Source organism: Larus michahellis, chromosome 13 (genome assembly GCF_964199755.1).
Source record: "Larus michahellis chromosome 13, bLarMic1.1, whole genome shotgun sequence".
Classification (NCBI taxonomy): Eukaryota; Metazoa; Chordata; class Aves; order Charadriiformes; family Laridae; genus Larus; species Larus michahellis.
The window spans coordinates 2,169,490-2,191,256 of NC_133908.1; the positions used below are offsets into that span (position 1 = coordinate 2,169,490).

Consider the following 21,767-nt stretch of genomic DNA (forward strand, 5'->3'; position numbering starts at 1 on the left):
TAATAATTCCGCTTTATTCCTGCCAGCATTCAGAAACCACTTGACGAGGCGCTCATCAGCATTCCTCTCACAAGGCTGCTGCTCACAGATAAGCACCTCAAATGTTATCACTTCCTGAGTCAACAACGTGTGCCAAAATAAAATAAAAAAGCTGACTGCAAGAAGAAACATTGCTGTGAATTCTACTACCTTCTCAAAAACACTAATTCCTTAAGGGAGGCACGATCAAGTACTGATGTATAACTGTTTAATTAATACAGCTGAGCACATGGAAGTTTGCGGACGATGCAGCCTCCCCCTGCCACATTCGCTCTTCTCTTTGGCCCCCAAAGAGCAGATTCAGCAGCACTGGGAAAGCAAAGGGTTGAAGATGGAAAAGGGAGCAGGACCCTTTCCTTTCAGCAAATCCTACAAACTTAAATGTGTCTAGTACAGGAACTGGCTTTACACCATCTTTCTTATTAGACTGTCACATCCTGGTTTGGTTTAGCTATTTTTTTTTTTTATTTAAGCAGAGCCGCTGAAGGACATGTTGGACATATTGTCCAATTTTAAATGTGTAAGAAGTCATTGTGTCAGAGGGCTCCAGCACTTAAAGTGATGTGAACAGGAACACCTAAACTAAGCTTTTACTTTGAACCATCTTCTTACGATCCTTCTCCCTGGACTCTTCTGGGAACTCAGATGAACCCCTAGGTCTTGCCTCCATTGCTTTCTCTTTGAAGATTCTACAGAGAAGTACAGAATAGGCCAGGCTGGACGGGGCTTGGAGCAACCTGGGCTGGTGGGAGGGGTCCCTGCCCAAGGCAGGGGGTGGCACTGGGTGGGCTTTAAGGTCCCTTCCAACCCAAACCATGCTGTGAGTCTATGATATACTGGAACAGTGAAACACAAGGAATAATATCATTGTAGGGGGAAATTCAGAATAAAGGTTGAGCACTGCAAGAGGTTTCCAAGCCACAGAACTGCCATCCCTGGAGCTACCCCCAACCCAAGCAGCCCTTCAGCAGCTCCTCCAACATCAGCCAGCCCTGCTCTGAGCAGGGTGCTGGACTACAGCACCTCCAACCTCAGTCAGACCATCAGTCTGGGACAATGGTTTTCTTGACATTTATTTAAATACAACACTAGCAAATAGTTAGGAAAAACACTCTTGAGAAGTTGTAATAAATACACTTGTCTAATTAGAAGATTGGCAAGTTGTCACTTCAGTTTCTTAGCTGAAAGGCTGCCTCTAGCAAGAAAATAAGAGGTATGATTTGATAAGCATAAAAATGAAACAACACAAGAGAACAGCAGCTTTGGAAAACAACAAATCCAAATTTTCTCCGCCCACAGACAAAGTTATCCTCATACAGATACAGACAAACAAAACCGAACCAAACTTTCTTCTGGTAACTGACTATTTTTTCCTCCCTTTGCTGAAAGATGGTATTTCTACATTGCGTATGCCACACCATGGCACAACCTTAAGGTTATGCAAGTGCAGCTTCAGATTAAGAGTTCTCTATTTCCGTTTGCATTTCTAACTTCGCAACACCCCTGTTCCCACACAACCCAGCTTTGCAGGGCCTGGACCTTCTCTTGCACCATGTTGTTACACACTTACCATTTCGTCACCTTTTTGTTTGGCCGCTTTCTGCTCAGCTTTAGCTCCCGTATTGGCTTCTTGTTGTCCTCCTCAGTGTTCTTCCTAGTGGATTTTAGCTTTTCCCCCAAAACTATTTTTACCCTAAGGAATAGGAACAGAGCCCTTCTATCAGCTACCTACCACTGGGGTGACGCGGTCAGCTTGTGGCTGGGCTAAAAACCGCAGAGGGGGCGAGAGCACTGGGACTGCCGACCTGAGCACAGCCGCTCCCGAGGCTGGCACTGCAACACTACTGCTTTCTAGAAAGTGATAAAACATATACATAAAGCAGAATAAATGCTGATTTTCAAGGAGGTGTTTTAGGGTTTATACTGCCACGTGTCTTTATCATACATTCCCCCAGGTTAAGTGACACGATATCCAGGTGGAAAGATCTGAATGTGAAGCATCCAGATTGACACCCAAGTGCAGGACAGAACAAGCAGAGACCAAGAGCTACACCAAACATCTCACTTGCCTTTAACACATTGGGAAGTGTCCTACATAAGAGCATTTTGAGGCTGTCTTATTCCATTTTCCATTCACCTGTGCTTCCATGAGTGCGGAATAAGTTTAATTATAAGAGTCCAAAGCAAAAAAGTGTTGCCAACATCCGTCACTGCCCTGACTCACACATTAATGGTAAGTAATTTAGTTTAAGTAGAAACCTTTATGGGGAGGCATTTTAGTTTCCTTCATCTTCCCACTCAGAAGAGGCATTAATCTGGTTTTAAAGCAGTTTGATTAAGCTGATTATCTTTGCATACTAGTTAAAAAAAGATCACTTCTCTTACACTCTTTGGAAATGAAATGCAGAAGAAACTGGTTAAAGTTAAAGTGAAAGCCAGCTCAAACAGTAAGCAAAGACTGAAGTGAAAGAAGAATGCAGTGGGAAGGGCAGTAAAAGCACTGCTGAGACTGCAGCTATCTAATAGCCAAAGGGAGTAAAGAGAAGTTTGATCTTGCATTAAGAAAGGTCCATTTGTCCATAAGCAATGTAAAGAATAAAAATCAGTGGAACTTTGCATGGGATTAGAGTATTAATTATTCCAAAAAATAAGAGGGTTTTCTTAGGAAAAAGTGTGTCTGAATAAAAGATTATATATTGGTATTATCCTTCACTTCTCAAAACCACCCAGGCCAAAACACCACAGCAAGCGCGAAACCAGTGTCTCAAGAAAATTTCACTTTTTCTTATAGGATTTCAAGTTTTCTTTTCTTTGAATTCTTTTTTCATTTGGCTAAAACCCTGACATCCAAATGCTGCAACTGTTTATACATAGGCCAGGATACAAATTACCCACCAGAGAGCTTCTGATGAACCACTGGAAGTTTAAAGCTCAAATGAATAGCCATTCTACCATTTGCCTCTTATTCCAATTACTCTGTATTCCTCAATTTTATGTGCACAACAGACAAGTAACATCCACCAAGCCGGACCAACGAGCTATACAGATCGGCTGGAACTGCAGAGAGATCTGCAAGGATGGGATGGGGTGGGATCTGAATCTAGTATGAAGGCTGACAGGACACAGAACGCTGACCAGGGCCTGAGCTGGTGGACACCAAGGAGACTTGTGTAGGTTCTAAGCTAGAAAGATGACTAAGTACGATGAGGGAAGAAAATCACATCAAAAGGTAATCAAGAAGCCATTAAAGTAGGGCAATATTAGATTAAAATTACAAAACGGAGGAAGCAAGTGAGCAAGACTGAGACCAGGCAGCAGAAGTTTCCATGTGAAATGGCAAAGAAGGGAATAATTTGCTCCTCATACTTCCCATTTTTCCACTAAAGTCCTCACAGCCCATTTGCCATGAGTCACTCCCTCACTTATTTCTTCCTTTCTAGAAGAAAGGCAACAAACAAACAGCGATAAGAGACTGTTAATCAAAGTCTCAAAGGTTTTACTCATCCTCCCCAAACTCCTATTCATTCCCCTTCCCTCCTCCAGTAGGATTTTGCTTTAACTCAGTGATTTCTGTTAACTGGCTGGGTATGAGCTGCTGGTCCCAGAGTGATTTTCCACTGCCCTGAGATTTTTTTCCCCATGGAACTAACTTTAGGACAGCGTCCCCGCAGTGACAGCTGTTATAGCCCCTAGTGTGTGAGCTGACCTCATTTTCACTATACTTTGTCTGGCACAAAGCTTTTAAAACCTCTTTAACAAAACACCACTCAATGCTTTCGTCATAAGACAACTTTATTGAAATCCCAAGTACCTGCCATGAATAAACATTTCTTTCTCAAGGCATTAAGTAGGTTAAGTTACTACTAGGGGTCGGTAACAGGAAACTCAGCCCCCCAGCAAGGCCGAGAGACGCAGGATGGAACAGGCAGGACACAAGTCTGGTTTCTGCTATCAAGGCTTATAACTAGACATCACTTTTACTGCACACCTTGCCCAACGCAATTACGGGCTGCTTAAGTTTTAATCCATTAATTCCTAAATTGCATTAAAAAAACCTGTTCTGTCAAGGAGGCCATTTGGGTAAGATGCAAATCCACCTTCACTGGATCCATCTAGGAAGAGAAGGCCATGTGAGAGGCTCTGTTCAATGACTGACACTGGACTACCTTACGCAAGTGTGAAAGTTGATCATTTCAAACAGCCCAGCGCTTGGTAAAACTGCGGCACACTCCAAAAATGCTTTTTTAAAATGTGACACTTGCAGAGTTTTTACTTTTAAACTAGACTACGTTCGCATTCCCTGAAACACAGTGAGCCATCAGGAAGGGTACTACTCCCATACTCCCCCCGCCCCCAAAGGGCTCTGCTTCCTTATCTTACACCAACTCCGGCATTTCAGACCCCTCATGACCTAATCCAACCCCTACATGCAAGACAAAACTAGTCCAGAGAGAAGTCAGGCTATAGCCACACTACTCTACAATGCTGTATGTGTTGCTTCCAGACCAGATGCTGATAAAAAGCAGAGCCTGAAAGCAACTGCGTGACATTTAGTTTTTTTACAGAATCTGAGGTCGTTTATGAATCACTTCAGCACCTGCAGAAGTGACATTTTCTTTACAGAACTGGTCAATCAGCTTGCTCACCTCAAGCTACTTACATATTTATTTCTCAAAGCATTAAGCAGACTAAGTTTAAATGGCAGGGTTTACAGTTCAAATGCCAGTTACCCTCAAAAAGCCCTGAGCTGCATTAGAGCGATGAAGCACACAACCATATCCTGCACCACCAGGAACCGCAGTCGTTCTTGGGTCTAATACACAGCAATGGCTTTTCTGCAGCATCCGTCAACCCAGGGGTGAAGAGCTCTCTCCCAACCAACCATGGCAGGGCATAAGTATGTTTGATCACAGCATTAGTACTACTGTTTATTTACAATTAAAAAAAATAGTAATTTAATTCAGTATTAGAAAAGCGTGAGTTCAGGTATCTCATTACTGGTACGTGCAGAACAAGGCTGGTAACACAACTGAACCAAGTAATCATATTCAAAGAGCTGACCTAGGTAGAGAGCCGGCTTTATTTAGTCACAAGAGGCTCCTTTTTATGAGCTGACCACCTAAACATCACATTTCAGGAGCTAATCAAGGGTCAGGCTAGCTTTTCTAGGCTCATAAATAGCTGTTTTCTAGAGGGCAATCCAAGTACTTGTTTGGGACAGAACTGCCAAGGCATCAACAGCACTCACTATTCAACCAGCCACTTAACGTGTGTAAATACTGTAGGGCAAAAGTCAAATTATGAAGAGATAAAGCCACGTCTGCTTGTGCACGATAAGGAGAGCAGCAAGAGCTGGGTAAGGAAACACCAGCAGCTGAAGTGAGTACAAGGAATTTTCTGCTAGCTTCCATTTAGACAGCAAGTTCCAGTTTGAAGCCAGACACACGATTTACCAGAACAAGTTACTGCCTTCCTTACATTTGAGCAGCGAACCCTTTCCAGACTAGAGCAAACAGGTTATTGCATCAACCCAGTTCCAGCTTCAACTTCTCCAAACTCCCAGCAGTATGCTGTTACTGGTAAAGTGTTCTGCAGCAGGAGAGAAGACTCCCACTAGCACTGCCCTTCAGCTGGGCACGGCAGGGAAGAGCCTGGGTTCCCTGCACGTATTAAGACATACACGGAACTCAGATGCCTTCCCCAATTAAGGAGGCTTCCTATATTTAGATCACAAGGGACAAACAAACTGGTCTGGCTAATCTACCAGCACACTGCCTCCCTCCGAGAAACCTGCTACTCGATGTCCTTTCTTTGGTCAGCTGTGACAATTCACTAAAGCTAGGAGAAAAAGCAGAAGAGCAAATACCTTTCCTCCTATAGTTAAAATCACTTCAGTATCTTCCAAATATTAGGAGATGTTTATTCCCTTCTTTTTCCATTCATGGAAAGTCGGTTATTTTCAGAAGCAAGAAATGCAACTGGCTAAATACTACTTCCCATTTGCAAGTCACACTTAAGTAAGACCTGAAATAAAAGGCAAGCAAAGCAAGACAGCCTTAAAAAGGGTCCTACAAACGTGCAGAAAAAGGACACAGCCATCTGCATACTGAGCTACAGCGAGGAACTCCAAACAGCCGAGACTCTCACCTGAGAGCTAATCAAATACCGCAGCGTTAAACAGCATTTGTACATGACCTTCTTTGATGTACAAGGCATGAGGCACAACAAGTAGTCTTGCATCTCTTAAGATGGCCTGAAGAAATCTGAAGCTAGTCTTGATGCGTTTCAGTTTCCGTAACTAGCTTTGAAGATCAATTAGATATGAGTATCAACTATTATGTACAGAGGGCTTCAAATAGACTAGTTAATTTTGTCAAACTGCAAAATTCATTCCTCTAAAGGCACAACAGTGGTGTTTTAGAGACAGTTGGCTCTATTATGTCAATTTTTTTTAAGCTTATTTACTTTTACATCCAGTAGCCCTCCAGCTACTAAACCAACGTAATATGTTCTGCAACCGCCTTGTTCAAGTCTTCGACATGTCAGAGGCAAGAACAATTACAATTTCTAAAGTCATATTTCAAGACTAGCCAGGGAAGATGGGCTTAGTCACGACAACTCCCTAAAATCTTTTCTCTATATAACAACTTCCATACACTGGAATTCCACAAGATTGTTAGTTTACACTTACAGAGCCAGGAAAGAATTTACTTGGATTAACAGAACATGCTTATTCTAAAAAACTAAACAGCATGAAGCCAAAGTTAAACATATTTAGGGATTTCAGAGAGGCACCAAAGAGGGTTTTGTGGTCGTTTTCAAAGCACGTATGTATATCAAAACACTGAGATCCAGTTAGAATTAAGTTCTGCAATAGACTGCAGCTCTGCTGGTGGAACAAGGTTGGACATATCCCCAGTTAACATTTACTAGCCCCGGTCTCTCCCCCCCACACTCCTATATTTATTTAAATAGTTAAAAATCCAACGACCTAAATGTTCAAGCTTCTCCTTAGGATATTGGAACCAATCCTATATGGTAGCTACATCCCCTTTGAAATCACTCTTCCAACAGCTAGATAAACCAACAGGAAAGAGTTTCTCTAGGGAGCATGGAGATTTATGTCTGGATTTCCTACCTGCTCACTGAGATCAACCCACACCAAGTTCTGTCTAGTCAATTAGTTTTTACCAAAAAGAAGTATTACTCCATGATGATATTTTATACTAAATGCTCTTTTAGAAAAAAGCGTGACAAGTTAGCAGTGCAAGATACTAACAAATATCTGTATATAAAGTCAAATGCATTCCGACAACAATTCGGCACTAGAAGCACTTAATCTACAGCAACCTTTGTTTCTAGTGTTGCACCCTGCAGGAATGCATTTGCCTGTACATACAGACACTTACATCCTGCTGAACTCTAATGGGATGATCCAGAACACACTTTCCCCCAAAATTTGCTTTTGTGTGGATTTATTCAAGTCAGACAAACCTTGACTTGAAACCTAGGGAACACTTATGTTCCCTAGGAAACTCAGTCATATTGATAGGTATAACAAACCCCAAGAAGAACACTAATAATACAAAGAAAATAAGTCATTTAAGTGTTCTGTCCTCTAGAGACCATTCACTCCTTCCCGATGTGACTCAAAACAAACCCAGTTTACTAAAAAAGACGTGGTTGTAGTTAAGGGATTAATCGCCATTTTAAAAAAAACAAAAAATGTTTGGGCTCTTCAAGTTATCTAAACACAATTCATACACATCTTTCCCACAGGCACTGTAGAAGTGAGTGCAGTTCAACAGCTAATGCCGTTACTGATGCATCAAGCAAAGTAATCTTTGTTTTAGATATGGTTTAATCCCAGATTTTAAGAAGAGATGTCCATCAGAACGCAGGAAGCTTCAGTTATCCACTTAAATTTTGTTTTGCATTTGAATCATTATCAGCTAATAAGACTTCACCTTCCTTTAAAGAAATATAGAAGAGATGTATAACCACTCTTACAGCAAATTTAGCATGTTGTACTTTCTAAAGATGTGGAAAAACATGTGCATATTAGTCCATGAGCTTGCTTAAAGATCTGAAAATAGCACACATCTGTAACAGCTGAATTCTTACCTGTGACTTGCAGGTATCAAGCTTCAATTAAATGCACAGAAGTAGCATTTCTCAGTAAAAGTTATGTAAGATCAAATAAATAAGTCTATTTTTATTCCTTATCCTTGAATCTGAAGTACCCTCTGGTAACCGACTTAGTAGCAAAAGCGAGTCTGTACTTACTGAACATGAACTCAGAGATGTCTGTCCCAGGAGAAAATACTCAGGTCGCATTTGCTTAGATTCAAAAAGTAATGAGGAAAGTCTTGGCAAAAAAAGTAGATCCAACATAAATGAGGAGTAATAAGAAGTTTAATACTTGATTTTTTTTTTGGTCCTAATTTACTGCATTGCACCTGATGAAATTAAATGGCAAAAAACCCTGACCTCAACTGACAACGTCTTGTTCCATGATGTGTAAGCAGGACAAAGCTGCTAACACCGTATGAACACAACACTGAGAAACTCTGTTTGCTCAGGTACTCAAGGATCTCCTGAAAGACCTTATGAGGTGGCAACCTTGGTCAAAGCCCAAACCAAGAAGGGGCAGGAGTTTCTGCCCTTCCCGTAACTACAAAAATAAAAACTGCCTGCACTAAGGCTTGCCATCAGGTCTGGGAGGACTGAACTTCACAGAAAGCATCCCTTCTGAAAGAAACTGAAATTCAACACCAGAGGTTTCTGTGCTGGTAAGTCACAAGAACGAGATTCAATATCCAGTTACAACAAAGCAGAAATTACTTCCGCACCTTTAAGTCCAAACAGGAAAGTATAAAGAACCAGGACAGATACACATGCAAAAAACTCAGAACAATTTGGGCTGAGTGGGACAAGTGAACATCAGTTAGTCCAAGCCCCTACTTGACACGGTTCCAGTTTGATGAAGTTGCCCAAAGACTTGTCCAGCCAAGGTTTGAATATCTCCAAGCATATTCTTTCTAGACAACCTGTTCCAACATTAACATTTGAATCTTAATGAAACAAAAGTTCAGAAAAATACTCAAAGGCAAAAGGAAGCCTTCCAACTGAGCAAAACCAGGGAAAACAACAAGGATAAGAACGTTCAGAATACTTAAGCCTACCTCACTTTTATTGTAAGCCTTTATCTTAAGGGGTTACGCAGTTGGTGTAACAAATCTACACACAAAGAGAAATCTAGAAGCAAATGCTGCGAGCTGAGCTGAAAAAGCATTTGCAATTTAGATAAATAACAGTTTGCTGTAGCAACAGCCTCAGTATTCAGGTCTTGTATTTGTGAAAAAGCCTGCAGAGTTTTGTCATCTAGATTCAAATGCCAAAAAATGGCCAAACACCTTTCCTGGATGAAAGATTACATCTTTATGTAGGAAAGCTTACATTAATTTGCCAACCAAGTACAAGGATCCAAGGTATGTATGTTTTATTAGCAGTATCACATCTGTGTTATTAGCTTGGAAATATAACATCTCTGCATCAGCTGCAGGTCCAGCTGACAGAACTGTTTTGAAAGTCCTCCCTGATGGCAGAGGCTTCCAGAATAACCAGTGAAATCCAGGAAGACGCACTTACAGCTGAACTTCTATGTTCACTCTGAACAACTTAAAGCTTGACATGAACTGAAGAGGTTCTTTTTTCCAGTTACTATTCCCACAGGTGCTGAAAGACAGATCTCCCAAGAACAGTGAAGAAACAATGGCCTGGTTTGGTATTTTAGTACTTTACATACAACAGCTCCAGAAGTCAGAGCGCTGGTGTGGAAATGCTGCTGCGAGGAAAGAGATCCCAGACAGGGCAGGCATGCTCTGGGGAGGGATTTTCAGACTAGGAGTTAAGGTTGTTACAGGTAGTTGCACAATAAAGTAAACAAGCGAGGCAAAGCTGACAGCCAGAGACCCATGTATTAGTGACACAGCAGATATTTTCACTACTCATACATGCCGTGGAAATCAACTCGTAATTGCATCTTAAAATATCTCTCTATAAAAAGCATGGAGTGAAGAATCACACATTAGGAACTGCAAGCACTACAATCACCTGTGAAGCTTTAGCTCAGCTTCTCTTGGAATATGTATGATCCTTAATTCCCTTCTCCATCCTTCTTTTCCCATAAACACCATCCTCAATCAGTGAGCTAGGCAGACAAGACTCCCTGAACCCAGAACTTTTCAATATATTCATTTTTATTAAGCCGTGTAGTCAGTGCGGAGTTCTGAATCAAGCCAGTCTCTTCTACACTGCTCACTTCATAGCACCTCTTCTGCTAAGATCCACAGCGCTCACCACAGTTTTCACGCTGTCCCAGAGGGTTAAGCGGTAGTAGTGTATTTTTACTAAGCTTAGTTTTTCAACCTTATAAGAGTTCAAGACGCTGGAATGATCTTCCGGTTTCGGTACACAGAATAGATGCCTAAAGTCTAGTTCTTCAAATACTCCCAATTTTTGTAGTATTTTGCTCTGTATTTGGGAAATACAGCTCTACTAGCTGAGGGTCTGAGGTGCAGAGATGAGCACTCAGGCCCAGAGTTGTGTGTTTAACATCAAACTGGTAACTCTAACGCACCTGTAGAAGTTCCCAGTAACTACTAGCCAGCACCACAATCCACAACAGGGCAGGGACACATCTGGTTCTCCAGGATGGCAGCCACCTGACTCACCAGACCATCACCTAGAACTTCTTCCCAGATAAAAATCACTATTCCCTCACCCAGTGCTTCTGCAAATACTAGATAATTTAAGATCTTACTAGGCCACCTGGAAGTTCTGGATTTTTTCAGACATCCAAGGCTATTGCAGCCTCTGCTTAAAATAACCTCAGTTATTACCTGTGGGGACGAATTACTAATGCCAGTGCACCCACAGCAACAGTCAAAAGACCAGACTGTTTGTTAGACATTTGAATATCCAACCATCATTGCTCCCACAAACAGCTTAATCTGATTATATTAGTTTATTGGCTCAATTGCACAGCACATATAAACCTCTTTGGAGGGAGATGAGCTCCCTGGCAAGCCTTCAGAAGAGAATAGTACTCACATTTGGTGCGACAGCTCAATCAACAGCCACAGCCAGATTAATCAGGAAGCCCAGGTCATCAAGGACTCACATTAGAGTGAAAATGAGTCGACATGCCTGATTCCCAAACCCTCCTTTAGAACTAGGGGTAGAGTTGTCCAGTTCTATTATTTCAAACATAATGTTAGTGAAAACCCCTTAGCAAATTAGGTAATCTTTCTCCCCTTCAAAGTTTTCTTGCAGAGTAGCATATGGCAGTTTAAGCTGACAAAACTGCGCACATGAGTGTGAAGAGTGCATGACACGAACATTCAAGGGATATTCAAATTTTACACCTGCTTAAGCTACATTAATGCTAAAACTAGAAACCCAACAAGGTTCAACAGGCTCTTGTACTAACATTTTTTTTATATAAATCAGGAGCGACTGCCTTTCACCAAGATGCTTTTCCCTCCATGTGCTTTTATTGTTGCAGCTCCCCCAGTTTATTTGTTGGGCTCCCACGCCTGCCCTGAAACCCTTCAACGCTGGGCTGAACATCACCTTTCTGTACAGCCATTCAGCCAGGTGCAGCCTCCACGTTAAGGAATACCATCCAGCCTTGGGCACTAATTATTTCTCCAATAACTTTAAAGGCAGGCTATTTTCTGTAAACCATTAAAGAAAAAGCCATTAAATTACTTGTAAAGTCAGTACATGTAATATACCACACGCCACCTGCCTCAGTGAGGCATCACTGCCATGCTTAGTCTGCCATAGCTTTAACTTGTTTATCTTATCAAAAGGATGTCAGAAGTCTTATGCAAGTTCACCTCTAACATACTCGTTATCCTCTTAGAAGCCATTGAATGAAATGCGAGTTAATGAATAACACAGTAGGAATTATTTCATTATCCCCATGGTGAAAGAGAGCCATCTCATTCTTGGATATGATGTCAGACTTGAGAACCAGCCAGCGATACTTACTCAGGCTTCCACTGCTCAGTCAACGGCTACCCCAGTGGAGTTCACAGCGAAAGGCTCGCAGACTGCCCTGACAGCTCAGGCACCGCTGCCAGAGCATGAAGCAAAGCCACTCTGATAGCAGCCTTCAGAAAAACTACAGCAGCAGGAATGAGGAACTGAAGCCTGCTATTTCGCTTCCATAGAAGGGAGGAGAGCAGGGGTAGGGTCGTAGCAGCGTCCATTTAATGTACAGGCCTTGCACAGGTATGGAAATCAATGCAGTAACAGCATGTCAGCTCTTCTCATTTTCCACTTGCCTTACCTTCACTGTTACAGAGCCTCAACTCTCGCCACTCCAAGTTACCACCCGTCTCTTGCACTCCCTAAGTCAACCCGCCCATTGCACTCCACCACAAACCCGAGGCACTTTTAAAGGAAGTCTGAAGCAAGGTATAGACCCTCCAGCCATTGGCGATCCTGCCTTCAGGCATTCAAGGCTAGTTCACTTCCACTTTTAGTTAAACTAATGCTTTTCATTATAGAATCTGACGCCTTATGACTTCAAGATGCTTGCTCCCCTGTGAGAAACACAGCCACCTCCTGCTGGTACAGGTAGGGAGGAGGACAACTGCAAGGAAGACTTCCTCGGCATGCCAAAGCCCTCCTTCAAGTCATCAAGACATTTGCCTGCAATAAAAGACAAGCTTTAGATGGCCTGAAGAGTTTCTACGTTCAAAAGACTGTCTAGTTCTTCCAGGGAGACCAGGCAGTTTAAGAGAGCGTTTAGAGAGATGATATTTTACTGATTTCATAACCATGAAAGTCCATCCTCATTGATATCACGACTGCTATGCTAGGCAGCATCCATCAGATAGTCTGACTCTTGGAATACATGTTCCTTCCTGGTCAGAATACCTGTACTTCCTTTAAATTAAGCAGTCAGAAGCAAGCTCAGAGACAGAAAGCAGCAGACATTTGAACAGTTCGTACCAATCCATTAGAGAAGTGTGCAAGCATCAGGTACCAGGCATTCCCCTCCTCTTATTGACTGATAAGCAATACTCTAGCACAGAAGCAAGCAGAAAACCTAAAAGGAAAGGCCAGAAAGCCTGGGAGACCAAAGCTAGAAGATGGTTTTCTCATGCAGATGGAAAACCAGAACCATCTTCCTGACATGTCATACCCAATAAAAGAGCCCAGCACAAGCTTTGCAAGTGGTTTTCTCTAGATGAGCTGCAGAAACAAAGATGCATTCTCTTCTGGAGACAGATTTTCCCAGAACCTGCAGCTCACAGTCACTTCTGGACAGCCACACATTACTGGGTTTGCACAACACTTCAAAAGCAAAGTATAATTGTACCATGCTCCAAACCATACTGAAAGAAACACTATCTTCAAGCCTAGCATGTGCTGTTCTGTCATTCTCACATGAGTGTGCACATGCAAGATGTATTCGAGTCCTGGCGTCACAACTACTCTGTCAAGAATGCAATGCTGAAGTATATTTAGAATGGTTCTATTAATACGATAGCTAGCTTCCATAATGCCGTTAAAGTATCCTAGACGTCTAAAACCACTATTGTTCTATAAGCATTCACCTTAAATTCCTCAATAATTGCTCAAAATACCTATATTTAAGATATAATACTAATCCCATGGCAGTATTTGTAAAATTAATAGAAAATTCAGTAGGACACGCTATCAAAAGTTGGCTTTGGGCAACTTGCTATTATACCAGAAGCTCCTGAAGTGGTACAGAACAGCATCAACACCCAGCTCCACCAGTAACCAGCATCTCTCTGCACTCGAAGAGCATCTGCACACAGGCACTGCCTAAGCCTTTGAGTAACCATCTCCACACAGGCATTTGCTGCCAAGCAGAAAGTCTTGAGGTGCTTACCCAGCAGTTAGTGCCCATTCACCTATCAGCAGGTCACACAGCCCGGCTTCAGCCTACAGAGCTGGAAATCAGTGCCTAAAGGTAAGCACAATAATACAGAGTGAGGTAAGAAACAGGTTTTGGAGTTGGTATGCAATTTAAAAGGGTAATGGGACAGAACTGATGCCCTCACTTGTGAGGCTGGAAGCCTTAACAATTCTGACTTGTACAGTGATATTGGTTTAAGTTTAATCACATGCTTACATTCCCCACTGAGTCAGAGCTGTCCTTACACAAGGCATCAAGACAAAGCTCTTCAGAGCTTTTCAGTGAGGTCTGAAGAGGCTGTATCTATACTATTTTACAGCAGTGCTCCTTAACCAAGTTGCCATGCCAAGAAAACTGCCAGAGCCACCTACAGCCAAAAGAGATTGATCTTTACTGGAAGCATCCTTAGTGCCATGGGCCACACGAGCTGCACACAGAAACTGCCCTAGAGCCCTTAAGTAAGGTTCTTTTCACCTAAAGCCAGATCTTCTGTCTGACCTTGTCTCCTTTTTAAAAAGGCCCACATTCTACCACTTGGTGAGCAGTTCTTACCCATTTTGGACACCCACTTCAGGAGACAAACACATGCTTGATTCAATGGTGTGGTTTGGTGGGATGACAGGACAGCAATATCCAAGTGTCCTTAACCCTGCAGTTTCCAGGCTAAACACATCTAGACAGAATCAGTAGATGGAAACACACAATGTCATCCAGGCTGCCTGCAGAAGCATCAGTAATGAAAGAAATTAAGTGGATACCACATTCTTTGGTGTTCAAATGCTAAGAACAGGCAGCTCCCCAGACACTCCCTACATTAACATAACAAACAGCTGTTATCCTCAATAGCTATAAAGCCACCACAATTCTTCCTACACACCTCAAGCTTTCTGCTAGATTTAAGTCGCTGCCCAAGTGAGAGTTGGTTATAAAGCCATTCTATCAGCACCACTATTTTCTCAAAGCTTAAAAATTAAATCAAGTCTTCCGCTACTGGAATTTTCATTACCAGGAAGTTGCAATAAAGCTTATTGCATTATGGTTATTGGTTTGTTCTCCCAATATGATAACTCAATCAGTTCAATGCTTTGAGTTAATTATTATTGCTTAGCTAAGGTAAATGCAAACAGAAATCTGAAAAGCACAAAATAAACAATAGGAAAACACAGTCAACTGCTTAAAGATAAACTGAATACTTCATGATTGCCTCCAAGTGTCAGGGAACTTCTCACAGCTCTAGTACACATGAGAAATTTAAAGCCCTGATGATTAGAGCTTCAGAAAATGGCTACATGAAAATTATAGTGAAGATTCAGACTTTTTACTGTATCTAGACATTTGGGATTAGCAACGAAGAAGAAAGGTTTGCCATAATATATAAAAAGAGCTAGAACCTACATGCAGTATTTCCAGGATATGCTGCCAGACTGATTCTCTCAGCAGTAAAGCATAAATAAGCATGAATGATTCTCTCAAGAGTCCACTAAAACCCCAGAGACACTGGTTATCTAGAGCTTCTTCTGCACCGAGCAAAAAGCACCTTCAAGTCATAGTCGTCTTCTCTGATTTGACTGAGGGAGATACAGCATCAAAGATTTGATGGAGGCAGCAGTAAGATTCAGCACTAGCACAACCTTATTTTACAGAAAGGTTATCAGCTGCCAGAGAAGTTTCACTTACTTATGCTGACAAGGTTGACCTTGGAACTGTTCAAGTATGTACCTCATTTGAAGTTCAACCTATAGATGAAAGCCTTCAAACTTCGACAGAAGTGACTTCTACAAAACAATGAGCTTCACTCAGCAAGAGCAGCATGCTAACAAAATAAGTGAATAGACAACTACAAAGAGTGATTCAAGTGTCAGTCTCCAGGAGAAGAGCCAGGACAAAGTGCCTTTTGTTTCTACCTTTGAGATCTTGACAAATCAAAAAATAGATTAAGTGTGCTAGCCGACTAGCTTCTACCCCGCAGTGATACACGATCTCATGGAGGAGACCTGCCAATACTCTGAAGTAACTTACACCAGAGCAAACACAGCAATGCATACGTTCTGTTTTCCTTGCAAGATGTTTGAAGTAAATTGTGTCTCTCCAGCTTTACAGTAAGCTGACAGGTAATCATTCTGCTTACAGTCAAGATAAAATAAAACCTCAGAAATATGAGCTAGAGGTCCTAAGTGTATAGGCATTAAACATTAATAACAAAGTGTTTAGTCTTGTTAGAGCCAGGAGGAATATGTGCTTGAATACAGTTACCAATGGAGGCTTTATTACCTCTAGGAACAAGGTCCAAAATATGTACATTTGTGTTTTGCACATTTTTCATTTAACCTTGCTAAGTTCACCAGCATTATTTTTTGCACCTCAGTGACCAAAACAGTTACTGAGTAACTTTCCAGGATGAAGTTTCAGTGTGCTAGTTCTCAGTACTGAAACACATAGTCACCTTAGCATCCACAAACCCTATAACCCACTACCCCGTAACCCACAAGGACTAAGCACATTTTATCTGTGGAAAACACATTTCTCAAGTAACATATCAAATCTTACCACAAATACTAAACAAAACCCAGCAATTCAACTGTTTCAGTTAACAATTAATAAAATAGTTCAGAGAAAAAGGAATGCATCTGCTTCCACTTCCTGCATAAATCTCGAGTGCCACCCGAGCAGCACCACAGGGACACAGCCCAGTGCCAGAGAGTCAGAGAGCCAAACCCCAGGAGAGCTGCGTGTCTTGCAGGTGACGCTTTCAAACCCTGATTGATTGAGATACAGAGCAGCTCCAGGACTTGCACGTTTGAGGGATAATTTGAAATCAGCAGTAATGACTACCCTTTCAGCATTTAGGCCTTCCTGTACCAGAAGTTCAGCCCCATGGCCCAGGGTATCCTTGGCTCCAGTCGCATGATGGGCAAAGCAGCCCTGTCACTCTGTACCCGTCCTGGACCACAGAACATCAGCAGCACTGCACCAAGAGAAGGCTGTTGAGCAACACCACTTAAGGATAGAGACTGGTTTGCCTACAGCAGCAAGATAAAACAAAAGTTAAATTGCAGATTTCCACCTCAAATCTGTCTGCGAGGAAGGCAGAGTTACTTGCAACAAAGAGTTAAACACTGAAAAGAGGAAAAAGAACCACATTTGAATTGTGATGAGCTTAACTCCCATCCCACCAGTTCAGTATGAGCAACATTTCTGTGAAAACTTTACACCAAGCTACCCCAAAATATTAAGAAAAGGTATAATTCAAGACTACTGTTTTACACGCACACACACAAAAAATATCTGCTGCTTCTCCCTTTGAAATTTCTGTAAGAATTGAAAGTAGGGCAAACCTAACTAGACAAATTAGAAGATTTATTCCTTACTTCAGAATTGAGACCTTTGGATCCTTTCATTCGACCTACTTCAAGCACTTTTAAGATAATCCATATATCCAGTATACATTACAGCGTTTACCCAGCCTATTACACTTAGATGAGACATTAGTAAGGGCTTTTCCCCACCCCTCCCCAAAAAGAAAGCCTGTAAAATTGACACCCGACACAACACAGAATACATCACTTCCAAGATAAAGCTGAAGTTAGACACTCTTCATCTCAGAAGTAATTGGACAAATCTCCAGGATTTCACAGGCAAAAAACTCACGGGCAGACCAACTCCTAAATCCTAATTTAGAAGTTGAACACCGTACGTAAACAAAACAGAAGAATGAAAGAGGCGTAACAAGAGAGGCACAGCTGTTTGCTACAGGTCACATTTACCTCTTTCTGTTAAAGGAAAAACCTTACCTGCCCGGTAAGTTTAGAGTGACACATACCTTGGTGTTTAAATAACCGAGATCAAGAGATGTAAGACACAGGTGAATCAGCAGGAGCCAACTCTTTGAACAAATGCAGGTTTTAACAGGATAAATTCCTGTTCTATACTTACAGAGTTCAAAGGTTACAAAAAGCTCTGTGTTGGAGGAACACATCAGCACCAGGCAACAAGCTTTTTATAACATGGCAAAGATGCTCTGGATTCCATTTAGAGGCTGAGCTGTCACTCACCCAGCACCATCTATGGATTCACAGAAGGATTCCCAACTTTCTCTTCCACTTCCTTATAGGCAATAAACTATCAATATGTTGGTTGAACTCTTTACTAGTTCTGGTTAAAATGTTATTAAAAAAATATCAAAATAACTGAGTCATTGGCATGACTTTTGAGGGGTTACAGGTAAAGTGGCTCTTCAGAGGTCAGCTAAGAAGCAGCAGGTTCTTAAGACAAGTTTCAACCCATCATATTTGTTTCAACATGTACAAACTCTGCTAAGTCAAGTCTTTCAACAATACTTAGCATAAAGCCACCTAGGGGCAAATACAATGGTAAAACCTGACTAATTGCTATTGAAATATGGTGCTATGTTTTCTTTTGCTAACATGATGGATGCTCTGAGTTGTTTTACCACAATCCATCTTCATCCAGCTGAACCGGCCTTCTCTGAACTGGCCTTTAGGTATTTCTTCACCTTTTGCAGCTTAGTTAGCTACAAATAGTGAAGCAGATCTTAAGAACACCAACCCCACACAGTGACCCTATTTTTCCTCCTAAGTTTTCCAGAGTCACAGGAGGCTTGAAGTTCTAGAGAACAGGTGCTACAACGCCGGTTTGAAGTTTACTGTTCACCAATTCATGAATGTTCAAAAGCTGACCTTTTCCAGGCAGTAAAAAACCCCAGCTGGCTACATCTGCAACTGCACCACAGATGTGCTTCACAGCAACGTCTTCAGACTCCTAAAAATCGTTCCAGCAATAAAACCACTGAGACCAACCCACCTGAACAGACTTGAGTATTCTCTGCACCTGCAGAAGCAGCCACCACACTCCAAACCCAGTCTGGAAATTCAAACTAGCTCTAGGAATTCTTTAATTGTCTTGGCAAGAGTCAGTATAAAAATTGTGGAGTTTAAGCACATAAATTAGGTTTTGGAGGGATTTTTGGCATTAGGCCTTTCTTTAAACTGTAAGCTTACCTAGGTTCTCCCCAGCCCACCTGCTTAGTGCTAATGTGGTAATTCTTGCACAAAAAACTTACATCCCTACTTGCCCTTTTCATGCTACAAGTCACTTAAAACCAAGTTCTTTTGACAAAGCATGTTTTAACTTATCACTCCTTGCCTTTGGTAAGTGAAGTTAGTTTAGCTCAACGACAAACATTACTGAATCTGCAGCATATTTTTAGAAAAATTACTTCTTAACCAGTACACTGCTTGGTCTGCTGGGATTGACATATGTCAGCAAGCATTTATGATGCAACTAAAAACTGAATTTTGTTGGAGGAACCAGAAAAAACATTAATATAGATATTTAGAAATTGAAAGGAAACAAGGTAGATTGAACGATATTGCAATTTTGAGTACAAGAGGCTTAGCCCTGCTAGGTCTCTAATTTGAATGCAAAACAATTTGGGTCTAGGAACAAAAAGTATGCTAGAAGCAGTAAAGCGAGGGCTGGCCAGATAATCCCTACCTCTGTGCGAGCAGTGGTCCAGTCTCAGGCAGCTGTACACGCTGCTAAGAGCTTAGAAAGCTGGGCAATAACTTGAAATAGTAATGTTAAAATAAGCTACAGGGCACAGCAGCAAGCAACTTACTCTTTAGGGAGCTGCCAAACTGTTTCCTCCCCAACCAGAGCAAATCAAGTTGTCTTATGCAAGAAGAAAAGTCTTCATACCTTCGTGCTGAATGGGAACGTGGCGGTCTAAGGAATGATGCCATAGCACTATTAATTTTAATAGGACTGCTCTTTGGGTGTGACCCTCAGAAAGGACGGGAGCACCTAAACTCGTATCTTATACAAACAGCTCATTAAAAAACTAGTCTTAAAAAATTAAAGCAAGAAATAGCTCTTATTGTCCTTGTTATACCAATCTTACACTTGTCAAATCAAGAAAAGTCCTTTCGTCCTTTGTCCACAGCTCTCCAGGCTGAGTCCTCCACATGAACACCACACCCATCCGCGCAGAGACAGTAACGAACCACCCACTGCAGGTAAGCACCATATCAAGCAGGTTTCAAGATTGCTTCCTACTCCAAGTTGATTACAACAGTGGGTTTGGCATTGCTTTTTCCTCTCAGTGAGTTACTAAAGGATTCTCATCCTTAGACCCTTCCACTCTCAGGTTATCGCCAGCCTTTCAAGAGTCCATAGGAAGAAGTTCCTACGTGATAAAAATATTGCAGAGGAGTTAGAATGACCAACCATTGGAAAGCCAGACAGCTCTTAAACCAGCCTACCAGTCAACACTTGAGAAGCAAAAGGTAATTTGCCTGGAGTAATGAGCTAAGTATAGAGCCACCAGGACTAGAGCTCCCCAACTATTTTTGCTTTCTTCCGATGCGAGTGAAACAGCTCGGGAAGAAGCAGGCTTCGGCTGCTGGTGGAATCAGTTACTGAAGCTACTCCAAGCAAAGCAACAGGGATCTGGTGCTCAACATACCACATTCTGCAAAAGCAGCACCAAGAGTAAAGATCAGCATTTTCTAAATCACTGGAGGTTTTTTACGATTCTCAGTTCATTAGTATACTTCAGCATTTTAGGGAATCCTATTCTATTTCAGAAAACCCCAACAACACACTCATCTTGTCTAGTCCTCTCACTAGACCAGTGTTTAGCAGTTACCCTCATCAAGTATCATTTAAAAGCTAAAATTCCAGGTTGACACGAGGAAGACGTTTTGATTCCAGCTACTAAAGCCTGCAGAACTGAAAGGGGAAAAAAGTAACATGGCCGTGACCAGGCATGATGTTACCATTGTGCAGCTATACAAGAAGTTACTATTTTCTGAAATTATCTGTTAATGAATATTTATTTTTATTTTACTTTAACAAGGGTTTATGAGTATTACACAGCTATATATCCACTGTCCCACATGATCAGATTCTGAAAGAAGGACCTAGCTGTCCCATCACAGTTTTCATGCAAGAAAGTTTCCATACAAATACCCTAATACACAGTTGGAGCACCTGTAGGTATACCGAGTGCACAGCTACCCAATGGATATATTGAAGCTGTAGCCCTTTTTATCACAAACTACAAGTTTTAGGGGAGAAATCTGATCCCCTTACTTATAAGTCTAACTGACCAGATGTTTCCCTCTTGATTTTGCCAGAATACGACCCAGCAACAAAATATGAAAAACTTCGGCATGGATCACCAAAACTGAAAATTTCCATGTGGCTTCTCCCTGCAGTCCCGATTTACTCATCTGTTATGTACAGGGATGCTCTGCAGCAATGAAGTACACTAACCAAACACCTCCAAATCATGTGATACTCATGCTTGAGTCTGAAGGGATTAAGAGATTCCAGTCCAAAGTAAAAGAAAACAAGCAAGCTATTGTATTCTGCATTAGAAAACAACTATGCCTTGACCATAATCCACTAGCCAAACCTACAAGGAAAGCCTAGCAGACCTCAAGATATTTACCTTGTTCCATCTTCCTTTTTCCTCAGACTTAGATTTTCCCAAAATGCAAAAAGGTGCATTCTTTTGGAAGTTACTCAAAGAAAGGTTCAGTGAACATAGACAAAGATGATAATTTAATTATAATGGGTATCCAACCAGAATATAGAGCCCTGTTCACAGCAAATTCCTGCTACCAGCAGTGAGAGAAAATTAAGAATCTGAATTCTCAAATGTGCTCATGACTAGTATGTCCACCAATCATCATACAATTAAAGAACAGGAATGCTTAATTTTTAAGATGAACACTTG

At 41.6% G+C, this 21,767-nt stretch overlaps 1 protein-coding gene across 7 annotated transcripts in view; it reads right to left on the minus strand.

Moving 5' to 3' along the window:
- MTMR3 (myotubularin related protein 3) overlaps window positions 1–21,767 on the minus strand; it is an 84,844-nt gene that overhangs the window by 54,508 nt on the left and 8,569 nt on the right. The window contains exon 2 of one of the 7 annotated variants that reach the window (XM_074606039.1): window positions 13,979–14,053. The exons of 5 other annotated variants lie outside the window; for them this stretch is intronic. The gene's annotated coding sequence lies outside the window, so the exon portion shown is untranslated. Of the gene's footprint in view, window positions 1–1,609; window positions 1,740–13,978; window positions 14,054–21,767 lie in introns of those variants that run through there. One more of the 7 variants, XM_074606038.1, reaches the window with a different exon arrangement.